This window comes from Myxocyprinus asiaticus, chromosome 2 (genome assembly GCF_019703515.2).
Source record: "Myxocyprinus asiaticus isolate MX2 ecotype Aquarium Trade chromosome 2, UBuf_Myxa_2, whole genome shotgun sequence".
In the NCBI taxonomy this organism is placed as follows: domain Eukaryota; kingdom Metazoa; phylum Chordata; class Actinopteri; order Cypriniformes; family Catostomidae; genus Myxocyprinus; species Myxocyprinus asiaticus.
Genome location: NC_059345.1, coordinates 50209430 through 50222328, shown reverse-complemented (window position 1 = coordinate 50222328; position 12899 = coordinate 50209430). Strand labels below are relative to the sequence as shown.

The 12899-nt window shown below is 35.7% G+C and overlaps 1 protein-coding gene across 1 annotated transcript in view; it reads right to left on the bottom strand.

Moving 5' to 3' along the window:
• LOC127452199 (USP6 N-terminal-like protein) overlaps positions 1-12359 on the bottom strand; it is a 45494-nt gene extending 33135 nt beyond the window's left edge. Inside the window, exon 1 of the mRNA XM_051717500.1 lies at positions 12213-12359. The gene's annotated coding sequence lies outside the window, so the exon portion shown is untranslated. The remainder of the gene's footprint in view (positions 1-12212) is intronic.
• Between the last annotated feature and the right edge of the window lie 540 nt (positions 12360-12899).

Here is a 12899-nt window from a genome sequence, read left to right as displayed (position 1 = left end):
AGTGTTACTGTGGTTTTGGTAGTGGTAGTGGACCAATTCAGGTTTTTAAATGGGCATTGCTGATAGCGATATGTATAGAGCTGGATGGACAATGGCTGATATAAATGCTGATAAACATAATACAACTTAACAACAGCAAATCAGATGTACACAAAATTTCTAAAGTGAAACAAACACTTATTTTCTGCAATATTTACAGAAATTTGCATAAACTTGAAAATAAAAAACCTTGAAAACAGAAAGTGTTACCTATCTTTTGACAAATCTATTGGTAGAATTTGGAACTGACACAAGGGAAAGTTTAAACTCTGTTAATCGGACAAGCAAACATGGTTATTTGCCGATGCCAATAACCGCAAAATGGCCAAATTTCGGCTGATTAATCGGCCTTGGCAATCTATCACTTTTCAGGACCCATGTATATGTGCCAATATATGTTAATTCAAGTGAAGCTACTATATGTAAAGATCCCACAGCCCAAACGGCACAGACCATCGCTAAGATGTTCTAGCCTCATAGATTATTTAATAAAAATGTATTTCATTAAAACTAATTTTAAAAATCTGTTGAAACAACAGAAAGTCAGAAAATCTATTGCTGTTTCCAACCCGATCTCATGATAAGTCGTAATAACTGTATGAGATTGCGAAATCAGAAGAAATCAAGTTGGCTTGTACTCCCAGAAAAAAACAAACTGACGAACAATGTTATTTCAATTTCTCAGAAGTTTAACCCCTAACCCAAATCTAACCATGATTTTGATGGGGAAATCACTGTTCTGTACCACAGAATAAAGAGAAACAAAGGGGGTTGCAATTTTTCTTAAGTTTAGCCACTAACATAAACCTAACCATAAAGTCTAACAACTTACCCAAACCCTAAACCTAATCATGACTTTAATAGGAAAATAACTTCTGTGTATCACGGAAGAAAGAAAAAATCGTGGTTTGGAACGAGACGAGGGAAGCGTGTTACAGGTTATTGACATTCATCAGTCATTTGTATTACATAAATAATGAATGAATAACCAAATTTGTTCACTGTTGCTTCCTACCTTGAAATAAAGTGTTGAATAGGAGGCTATCTTAAATGTGATGCCTGTATTGTATCGATTTTACATTTTGTTTGTTGATTGGTTGGTCTCTATGGGATTAAAATTCATAATTTTTCATATAATCCGTCGTAGTCATAGGATATCTTACAATTTCGCCATCTCGTACGAAATTATTACGAGTTGTCATGAGACTATGTTGGCTGTTTCCTTGGCTCGTTAACCAAATTAATTTGCTTTAACATTAACTGCCAGCCACAAACCTACATTATGTGTTGTGAACCACACTTTCCTCTTGTAATCGCACTAAAAACAAACAGTTTAACAGAAGCATGATCCTAAATGTACTGGATTGAACAGTGACGTCTTAGTTATTCCTGAAGAACAAGTATGACAGAAATTAGGACAAGATATTGTGTTCTTGTTTGAGTGCATACTGAGTGTTGGTTTTTATTTAGATCGCTTATGTTTGAGCTGTCAGTACAAAGAGTCTGTTTAATTCATCTGGACTTTCCATTTTAGGCCTGACTGCCGATCTTCTACTCTGTTTATGAGTCAAGTACAGAAGGAAAATGTTGACCTTCGGGCATACATCTTACACAAGGTGCCATAAATAGCCCTTTCTCTAGAGAGCTAGAGTCTAATGGTTGGCTCTCTATTTGTGTCAACTCTCACTTGTCTATGGAATGACAGGCCTTTCTGCAGAGTGTCTTTCCAGCTGGATGTGGAACTCCATGCCTGACCTAAGAATCAAGATTCAAAAAATGTGTACACTGAAGTAGGGCTGAAAAAATTAGTCGACGTTATCGACAACGTAGACAATAAAAAATTGTCGACAAAGATTTTCATTGTCGAACAGTCATTTGATTTAACATGAGATCATATGAAACTCTAATGATGGCACACAAGAGCAGCACTGCAGCTCACGCTTGTCTGAGGAGAGGAAGAAAACACATCTCACAGTCCAGATGCACTCTAATCTTTCCAAACAGATTCAGGTGATATAGATTGCAAAGTATGAGGGAATTATAATGCAAAAATACTAAATAAGTAAATACAGAAGCACTCTCGTTGTGGAATAAACAAGAGTGACTTTAAAGGATACACCCCGGCATTACATCTGTAATGCAATTATATTTAATGCGTTATAGCTTTATTGAAGTTCAAATAATAAGGAAGCAGGTCATGTAAATAACTACAAACTCCGAAACTGGCATTTCTCTGTGCGGTCAGCGCCTCTTCTATGAGCTGCGCGAAGTGTCCCGATCCAAAGCCCCGTTCACACCGCCAGCGACAACGCACAAGAGCTGTCAAGACCATTGGCGACAGAGATCGACGTGGGGAGTGACAAGAGAAGTTGAGAAAATTTCAACTTTATGCAAATGACGAGCGGCATTCACGAGCGACTAACAATGATTGTGAAGACAGAAGAGCTTACATCATAAGTCTCCAGGCAGAGTAAGTGTGAGATACTGAAATCGACTCAAGTGCAGGCAAAATGGAGGAGAATGTAAAAGTTTTTGTGAGTGATTTCACTGTTCTGTATAATTTGTCTGTGACCACGTACATAGTTATGGCCTAATAAAATGATGCGTGGAAAACCGTGTCGGCATTCTGAGTGAGTTTGATTCATATATTGATATAACGTTCGTCTTGTTTAACCTGTTGATGCTCACTGACCCCACCCATGGGTTTGACTTTACTTTGCTTAAATTAGTTCACGTTTACCATATAGTGTGTTGCTCAAAATTGTTCATAATGTTGACAAATTATACATCTTTATAATATGTCAACATTATTAACTCTTTTTTGACTAGACTATATAGTATATGTGAACTAATTTAAGCAAAGTGACATCAGTTCTGGGGGGGCATGCACATCAACAGGTTAATGATATGATGCATTAAGCACTGCTGCAGGTTATATAAAACACTCTCCCCTGCAGATTGTGAATTTTTAGAGGCAAAAGAACTGATTCCTTGTCAAATTAGTATATCTTAGTTTTATCGGTAGTATCATCTGTAAACAACATTTCAAACGCTACTATGGCCAGTTGTGCAGTCCACCAATAACGTTAGAGCGGCGGCAGCAGTAAGAACGCCCACCAGCGACACAGATAGCAAAGTCTAGCGAAATGCCACCCCCAGTGTGAACGGGGCTTAAGGGGGAGAGTTTGAAACTGCATCTGGCTGAGGCACACTCTGGCGCGGGGACGCTCATCCCTCGAGCATGTGCGCTTACTGCAGCTAGATTACTATAACGTGATGGCTCGCAACTTATTGTATCATAATACAATATATGTGTCACTGTGCATTTCTTATTGTGAAGAAAATTGGCAATACGCAGCTTTATTAATAAGAGAGAGTTTGTTTTTTTGTGAGTTAAAGATGGATTGAAGTGAACAGAAAGGTGAGAGAGGTTAATCTTCGCCCCATTATACACTGCAACAAAATATGTTTTTGATTTGTTTTTGTTCTGGCTTGTTTTCCAATATAAATATCTAAAACTCCTTTAAAACAATGTACATTTACTTTAGCAGCTATACTGCAGAAGAAAAAAATGGTTATCTGAGAATGTTGAATAATATTAAAAATACAAATATTTTAAAATATCTAAAAATCCTTAAAATAAGATGCATTCATCTGAGAAGCAGCATATAAGATATTTAGACTTGCTTTTAGAGAATAGATCTTGAATATAACTATATTTTGTCTTTACTGCATTCGCAGAAGTATAACCAAGTGAAAATATACACTTATATACAAAACACACTTTTTTATAAAAAAAAAGACAAATTATATTTGTCTCTTAAAGCAAGTCTAAATATCTTACATGTTGCTTTTCAAGTAAATGTTCATTAGACAATTTTAAATGGAAATATGATTTTTTGCAGTGAATTTTTTACTGAATTAAACTTAATAAAAAGTATCTTTTTCCTTTAATTCAGTGAATGTCATTTAGAGGTATTTTTAAAAGATGATTTTGTCCGCTTTATTGTTAGCAAGCATGTTTAATATAACATTTTAAGTCGGGACACAAGCTGAATAGTCGGTTAAGAACTAATGATTAATCGTTGCAATAAACGCTGAATAGTCGAATAATCGTTCTAATAATTGTTAGTCGATTATCAAAATAATCCTTAGTTGCAGCCCTACACTGAAGAAAGGAAAAGATTTTCACAAAAGCTTGGGGGAGTTTATGTTTTTTTTGGTAAAAGAAAGCTAAATTCAAAACAGCAAATGAAATGCCTGTAGCAATATAGAATCATTTTCATTAATCATTAAACTCATTACCAAACATTATATAATGCTTAACAGATCAGTAGTGCATTTACTTTTACAAATGAATGTAGCCTTTATGAAAACATCAAAGGTTCCTGACAAAGTATTTGCATGCACATTCTGTTAACCATTAAAAGGTAATGATGTAACTAATTAAATAATGTTAGTTTTATTTTTTAATGACAGTTATTCTAAATTGTTAGAAAATATCCCCTTGAGATTTTAGGTTAATTTATTATCACAGTAATGGTGCATTTGCTGTTCATTCGATCAAAGAATATGTTTGCAAAAGAACACAAAAGAACACAATAACTTACATGTGACGATAAACTTGCATGGGTGAATAAATGTGGGTTGAAGCTGTGAATTATTCATGTGTGCTGAATGAGGGGTGCGTATGTTGGCAAGCATACATAATAAGAGTTACTTGAGTCTTTGGCATCTTTTAAGAGCAATATACAAGGGGGCATTTGAGGTCCAATGACTTCCCTCAGAGAAGTCAATTACACTGTGGAGTTTCATCTCCCACTTTATGTGAAACTTCTTGTATGAGTGCTGTTTGGCTTTCATTTTTATATTTTTGTCAAATTTAGACCATCCAATTATGCTCACACTTCCTCCAAAAATAGTGTCTAAAAACATTCAAAAAATTTCTTGACTTTGTGTGATGACTAATGCCACTAAAGCTTTACATTTTTCACGGTCTCCTGTCCAAAAGCTGTTGGCAGGAACTCAAATAGTTTGTATACGGTTGTTTTTAAAAGCCGGTGCCTCCCCTTGAGTTTGGCAGAAGAGCCCAACACAAGCCCACATTACTTTAGAGTCAAAAAGCTAGTACTCTTTATGTCTGTATGTATCTGGCAGGGTCATTCTCAAACCTCTGGTTGCACTACACCTTTAAGACTCATTTCAAACTGTGACATCAGGCCTTGTTGGTCAGACTGCTGAGCGTGCATGGTAATTTTAGGACCAAACTGAGCTTGGCTATGGAAAAAGAGGCTAAATTGACTGACACCCTTTATGCTAGGAAACAGACAAAACAAAAAGGTCTGAGTTTGTCTATATTAACTAAACTAAAAGTTTGAGTCAAGCCAAGGCTGGACAATATGCCGTTTTTAAGGAAAGAGTACTAACTTGGATGAAGGTTTGCTCTGTTGACATTTACTGTAATGACATGAAAGGGAGAAGCTAAACATTTAGAGCTGGGAAAGTAATAGTCAACTGCATTGGGGAGAACACTTCTCCATGGTCAAGTCAGGACAACTGGCATCACTTGCACCGCCATCTGGGTGGGCCGTCACTGCCTCGTACTAGCTAACAGATGTAGAGCACTTCAAAACACAGAGGGAGCCTTGTGCCGACTGAGAGTCTTCATACAAACACACCAGACAGTGTTGCTGGTTGCAATTTTAGTTGAGTACAAGTATAAGCAGGTACAGGACAAGATTTAAAACATATATATATATATATATATATATATATATATATATATATATATATATATATATATTTAAGCAATATCACACGAGCAAGAGTGCGATATGGCCCTACATCAGCACTGCTGTGATTCGGCTGCAGGCCGAGTGCCGTAGGTAATCACAGCAGTGCTGATTTAGGGCCATATAGCATGATTGTAAGTGCAATATTGCTTATATACAACAGTTCAATGAACAACTACATTTAAAAAAATTAGGAAAAACTGAGTACGGTCATAAAAACGCATTTGTGCATGGAACTACTTTCTTATGCGATGGATCAGAATCTGCCCCAAGCCTTCGTTAGTAATTAAAAAATGTCACTTCAGAAATAGTATCATGGCTTGTGCTGTTTCTAACAAGTTATTGGATAAACAAGGATGGATGTGTGTGTGTGTGTTTGTGTGTGTGTGTGAGAGAGAGAGAGAGAGAGAGAGAGAGAGAGAGAGAGAGAGAGAGAGAGAGATGGAGCATGTGCGATCACCTGTTGCTACTCCCAAGCAGAGATGCTGTCAGCTTTCTGAAGATCAGCTTTCTCAGTGGAAAAATAGCCATCCAAGTATTTCTCCCTATTTCGCGGTAGGCAGTGCGCAAGAGTCATTCACTATAGAAACCGCAATCTTCTCCACCATTTTAAACAGTACCTCCTCTCCAATGTGAAAAGTCCAGTAAGAGGTAAGCGCCTTGAGTTGTGTAATTAATCAGTCTGTTGTGTCTCTCAGCTGTGATGAGCCATAATGCTGAAGTTGTTCGTTTAAAGCCGTTTAAAGCTATTTTCTAGCTTTAGTAGTGTAGTAGTAATACAAGCGATCATGTAGAGCTGTTGTATGTAAACACTGGCTGACGTGGATTCACTTCACATCACCTAACTGGCTCATATTACAAATAAAAATGATCTTTTGCCACCACCTGCTGGCTAACATATGTAATGTAAATAACAATACATGTAAAAAGAGACACAGATATCTCTTAACACATATGCACTGCTCTTACACTTTAGTTTAGAATGGCACAGTGATACACACAGTGAAGCGTCCGAGTGCTGATGGTGTGAGACCATCAGTGCTCATGGAACGTCTCTCATCCAATCAGATTCGAGGACCGGAACTAACTGTTGTGTGTGTATATATATATCATAAATATACAGTATGTGCAGAATAGTGCAGAATATATAAGTTTGATGGAAAAAGTAACCTGAAGCATGCAAATAACATCTGGTAACACTTTGAGTGGTCTATGGAAAGAAAATGTGCAATACAGTACCTACATAATATCAACTAAAATGTAAAGCATGGGCTTTATTCAGCCATCAAAAAAGTGTCTCATGTCTTAGCAGTGGCCTAGTGGTTGGTGTACATTCTCTAACACATTGAGCACATGTGCTTGTATTCCAAGAACTATACTGAGTTCTTAGTACTGACTAGAGGTTGACTGATAGTGGATTTTGCAGATACTGATAACTAAGGTGGTGGAAAAAGTTGATAACCGATTAATTGGCAGATAGTTTTTAAATCAATTTATAGAATTTTAGGAAATGTTCCCAGTCTTCCCTTACTATGACGGGACATACATAGAGGCTAAAGAGTCCAAAATAAATAAAATAACAGATGTAATTTATTGTTCAACCAAAATCCCAATAAGAAAAATTAAGATTTGATGCATAATGTGGGACAAAACACACAAGGTGCTCTTATTTTGAAATGACAGAGACTTGGCTTCATTACAGTGCTCTATATTTAAGTATTTAGTCTTTTTATAGCCTATTAATTTAATAGAAGAAGGATTGTGTATACATATATATTACATCAGACTAGGATCAATAAGGAGTTAGGTTTATTATTATTCACAATATATAAAGTTGTAGACACAATGTATGTGCTGACGGGGAATGATTCCTAATAGTCATATGTTTCTTTGCATGCCCTCGCTTCAATTTAGAACATTTGATTATCTACCCAAAATAACAAAAATGCATTGAAGTGAGGATAAAATATGGATTAATAATGGTAATGATGAAAGATTTAGATACAGCAAATTCCCATGGTATTGTTTTTATTTCACTTCCAAAGAACGCTGCTGTACTGTATAACCAAACTGTTCTAATTGTAAAACCCTCCAGTGTCGGCCACAGAGGAACACGAAAAAAAAAAAAAAAAAAAAAAAAAAATATATATATATATATATATATATATATATATATATATATATATATATATATATCGGCAACTATCGGCATGGATTTTTGCAGATAACCAGTAGTTCCAAAAAAGCAACTACTGGCACAGATTAAAGGAATATTCTGGGTTCAATACAAGTTAAGCTCAATCGACAGCACTTGTGGTATAATGTTGATTACAACAACAACAACTAAATAAATAAATAATAATTTTGACTCGTCCGTCCTTTTCTTTAAAAAAGCACAAATCTGTGTTACAGTGAGGCACTTACAATGGAAGTGAATGGGGTCAATTTTTGTAGAGTTTAAATGCAGAAATGTGAAGCTTATTATTTTATAAAAGCAATTAAATTAATTCTTCTGTTAAAAGTCATGTATTATTTGAGCTGTAAAGTTGTTTAATCGTCATTTTTACAGTCGTTTTAGGGTTTACTGGCAACGAAGATAGAAAATTGGCTATAACTTTACACAGAAAAGGTTAGTAAGTGAATCATATTAACACACATATTGTTTATGTCTTGTGGCCAAACTTTTGAAATAGTGAGTATTTTAATGTTTACGGATTGGCCGCATTCACTTCCATTGTTAGTGCCTCACTGTAACCCAGATCTTTGCTTTTTTTAAAGAAAAGGAGGAGCAAGTCAAAATTACTTAATGTGGCAATCAGTATTATGCCACAAATGCTGTTGATTGAACTTAACTTGTATTGAACCTGGAATATTCCTTTCATATATCGGTAGTACTGAATAAACTATTATTGTCCACTTCACTGTAATGTTCAAAAAATATCTAATAATATAAAAAAATAATAAGATAAAAAACAAATGCATATCATACCACTCCATAGTTCTTTTCACACTACTATGCTCTGACCTTTCTCTGTGAAGTCTCTCTAGGAAAGCTACTCTGACAGCATAACTCGGTGACCTCAGTGACACCTAGCCTAAATATGCCTCTTAAAATGTATTTGCTGCACTAAAGATTGTGTCACCACCTTGTGTAATATCAGTACAAAGCACACACATTAGTGAAATGAAAGACATAAATAAGTCAACGCCTAGCAGTTAGCCCACATGCTCTAAAACACTGAACCATGGTGCTCAGTGGGTATTATAAGTTTGAGTCTGGCACATGCTATTTCTTGTTTTTTGTCTCTATGGTACCACCCAATAAAGGTGGAAAAAATAAAGGCTTTAGACAAGCAAGTGTATGTGTGTTAAAGTTTTTAATGTTACAGTGCGAGGCAACTGCGGAATGATAAAGCGGTGTCCATATGGGAACAAACATGGACGATAGTGGGCGGATAAAAATCTGTTTACACAATGATCAACATTTAATTATTGACAATTAAAAATTATAATAGCTGGTACACTTGTCTATCCACAGAGACACAGCTTAGGAAGGACAGTTGTCTAATGTTCATATGTGAGGGCTGATGAGAAGGTAAAATAAATGATCACGTCATACACATTATTCTAGTCTGAATAGTCTGTATTTCACTATTCAATGGCACGAAATGTATGCATTAAATTAATCGCTTCAATTAATGGCAATTGGGTTATTAGCATTAGCCTATATGCATTTGCACTGCAGCTAAGTGTACAGGATCTGTGCACAAATAGATTGAAAAAAAGCTCTCTAAAAGTCTGTAATATTCCAAGACAAACATTCTAAAGCACAAATATAAACATGATACTCAAAAACAGATTACATCGTTGTCCTTGAGCAGATTTGTATGAATAACTAATCCCTCTGACAAAAAACAAAGAGCAGCGGCAGATAATGCACAACCTACCAGAGTGAGCAATTTATTTGGCTGCCAGATGAGAAGTGCTGATGTTCAGCAGATCTGCTGTCCATAAACACAGCCAAAGCAGTACCCAACAAATCCTGAGATGGAAACTAAAGGACTCACTGTAAACATCCACCACAGTCATCAGTAACACTGGACTCAGTTCAGAGTGTATTCCTTAGTTTAAAATACAAAATATAGGCTGGTGATAAAACACAATACAACACAATTTCACTAAACAGATTATTAATAGAATGCAGTGCGCAACAAATAAGGAAATGTACACAGACGTAGGCCACAATAACATTGCAGTGGAGGCTGAGAGCAGAGATATGTGTGATTTTGAATTATTTTGTTCTCATCTACAATGAAATACTGTAGGTGGCAAAAAATAACAGTGAAAAACAGACATAAGAAGCCTATACCCAAAACCTTACACATGACTTACGCACAGATCTGTCACTGGCCTTCCATCAACTGAACATCTGTGTTTGGAAATGGCAAAAGCACCACAATTTAACCCTCAGTGTGTGTGTGTGTGTGTGTGTGTGTGTGTGTGTGTGTGTGTGTGTGTGTGTGTGTGTGTGTGTAAAAAAAAAAGACAGTGAGAAAGAAAGGCAGAAAGAGATTAGAAATGTAGAAACAAAGGAAAGCATCAGGGTTGTGTCTGGCATTTTGGGATTCTAGCACACAATCACAATAAAACTGCACCAGACTGAAGTATAGCCTACATTTCAGAGGTGTGATCAAGAAGGTACTGTTTGTGAACAGTTTCAATTTCACCCCTCAATCTCGTGAAATTGAACATTGCTTTCTTATTAAACTTATTATATCCAGTGTTGGGGGTAACACGCTAAAAGTAACGCATGTTACGTAATCAGATTACTTTTCCCGAGTAACAAGTAATGCAATATTTTTTATTTTAGACCATAATATCGGAGTAACTTTTTAAATAATGTAACGCATTGCTTTTGTACACCCCTACTGTCCCTGTATTGTGAGAAATCAGGAGTAAAATTGTGCAAACTTCGGGGAGGAGACATAGTGCATGATGGGCATTGTAGTTCTACAGAGTGTGAGACCAGAGACCATTTAGCAGAAGAGACGAGTCACTTCTGTTTAAATGAATGGGAGAAACTGGAATGCCCAACCAAGAAGCTCTAGCACCCAACAGTCAGTGGATGTAGAAAGGAAGTCCTGCCTTGCAGGTAAAAGAGCCAGTCACCTTTTACATACAGACATCGACTGTCAATCAATGAAACACAAATGATTCATGTGTTAATACACACTGCATTAAAAATCAGTAAATGCATTTAGGCAGAGGGATTATAAGACTAGTCTTCCACTGGCCACGACATGGTACACAGGGTGAAATACTAATTTGTGCAGCCAAACTGCTCCGTGTTACAGCTCCCTGAATTTTTTCAGATTCCCCACTGAATTTTATCCTGACTTTTGAAAAACATCTTAAGTTGACTCTGACATTGTCGATGGGCACAGCACATGATGACATATATGATGCAGGTTCAAGTGTTGGATTTTGCTGCTTTAGGTAAGACAGTGGTTATTCTTCATTATTCATGTTGATGGAAAAACAAATAATGCGTATTCATGCTATTGATTCTTTATTATAAATAAGATGTGAAGACCTACTTTTTAAATATCTGTTTGTTTACTATGTTGTTTTAACATGAGTGTTGTACAGTAGCTAGCATGACCTGTAATGCCTCTTGTATGCAATGCATGGCTTATTTGCATGGAACACATAGCATAGCAGAAGAGAAAGTGGCTGTGAGAAAAAAGTAACGAAAATAACGCAAAAGTAACGTAACTCTTTACTTTCCATAAAAAGTTACTTTTTAATTAAGTTACTTTTTTACGGCATAACGCAATATTCTAACAGGTTACCTTTACAAGTAACGTTACCCAACACTGATTATATCCATATATTTTGCATTACTTTTGGTCAAGTGGGACAACGTGATGTCCTGGGAAGGAAGAGTGTGCTTTAATAATGCATAATAATAAATTATATATATATATATATATATATTCTATTAAAGAATGTTTCTTTAGTATTACAAAACACATCTTTTATTACACTGTCAATGTTCAATGAGTTTTTAAACAGCCCATGCAAAGCACAAAATAAGAAACAACTGAATTTAGACAAGACACAAGGCACAAATAACGAGGCTGAGCCTAAATGCTGCAAAAAATATAAAATAAAATAAATAAAATTAGCCTTTATACTAATAAGGATGACCTGAAATGATACTCTATATAGTGTTGTTGTGATTCCTTCAAATAAGATCTTAAATAATAGCACTGTTATTGTATATAACATTCAGTGGCAGTAAAGATAACAGCGAACGGGAAAATTATGACAGCGAATGTATTCAGAAAATGCCTTAAGGAGAAAAAAAATACATATTACCGTTAATTGAGAAGCCTCTTCATTCCTTCGTCGCTGAAAGCATGGGAAGTAAAGAAAGACGGATACCTAAAATCCCGAGCCGAATACAATAGCAGCATTTAACAGCACTGCAAGCAGCGCAAAGCAGCACATCAGAGCGCACTGTATGTTCTCTGGTTTACAGCGCGTCACGTGACCTGCCAGTGAATTCTGCATCTGCTGGCAGCCAGGTCACGTGGCCAGTTGAGCGCTATGAAAACTCGACCAGTTTTAGAGAACTGCAGACGAAAACTCGTCGAAATGGTTTGTCTTGAGTGTTCATTTGAATAGAGATTTTAGATAAAGGTTTTGAACTGAAATGTAATGCATTGTGGTGTAGGCCACATGATATTTAAACACGTCAAATACTTCTTGAAAATAGTGGTAACGCTTTACAGTCAGGTTCCATTTGTTAACATTAGTTAATGCATCAAGTATCATAAACGGTGATTCGTTAACACATAACATTTAATGCGTATAGGTAACTAACAATGACAGTATTTTATATATATATATATATATATATATATATATATATATATATATATATATATATATATATATATATATATATAATTTTTTTATTTATTTTTTTACTGCATTTATAAATCTTTGTTAATGTTAGTTAGTAAAAATACAAATGTTCATTGTTAGTTCATGTTAGTTCAT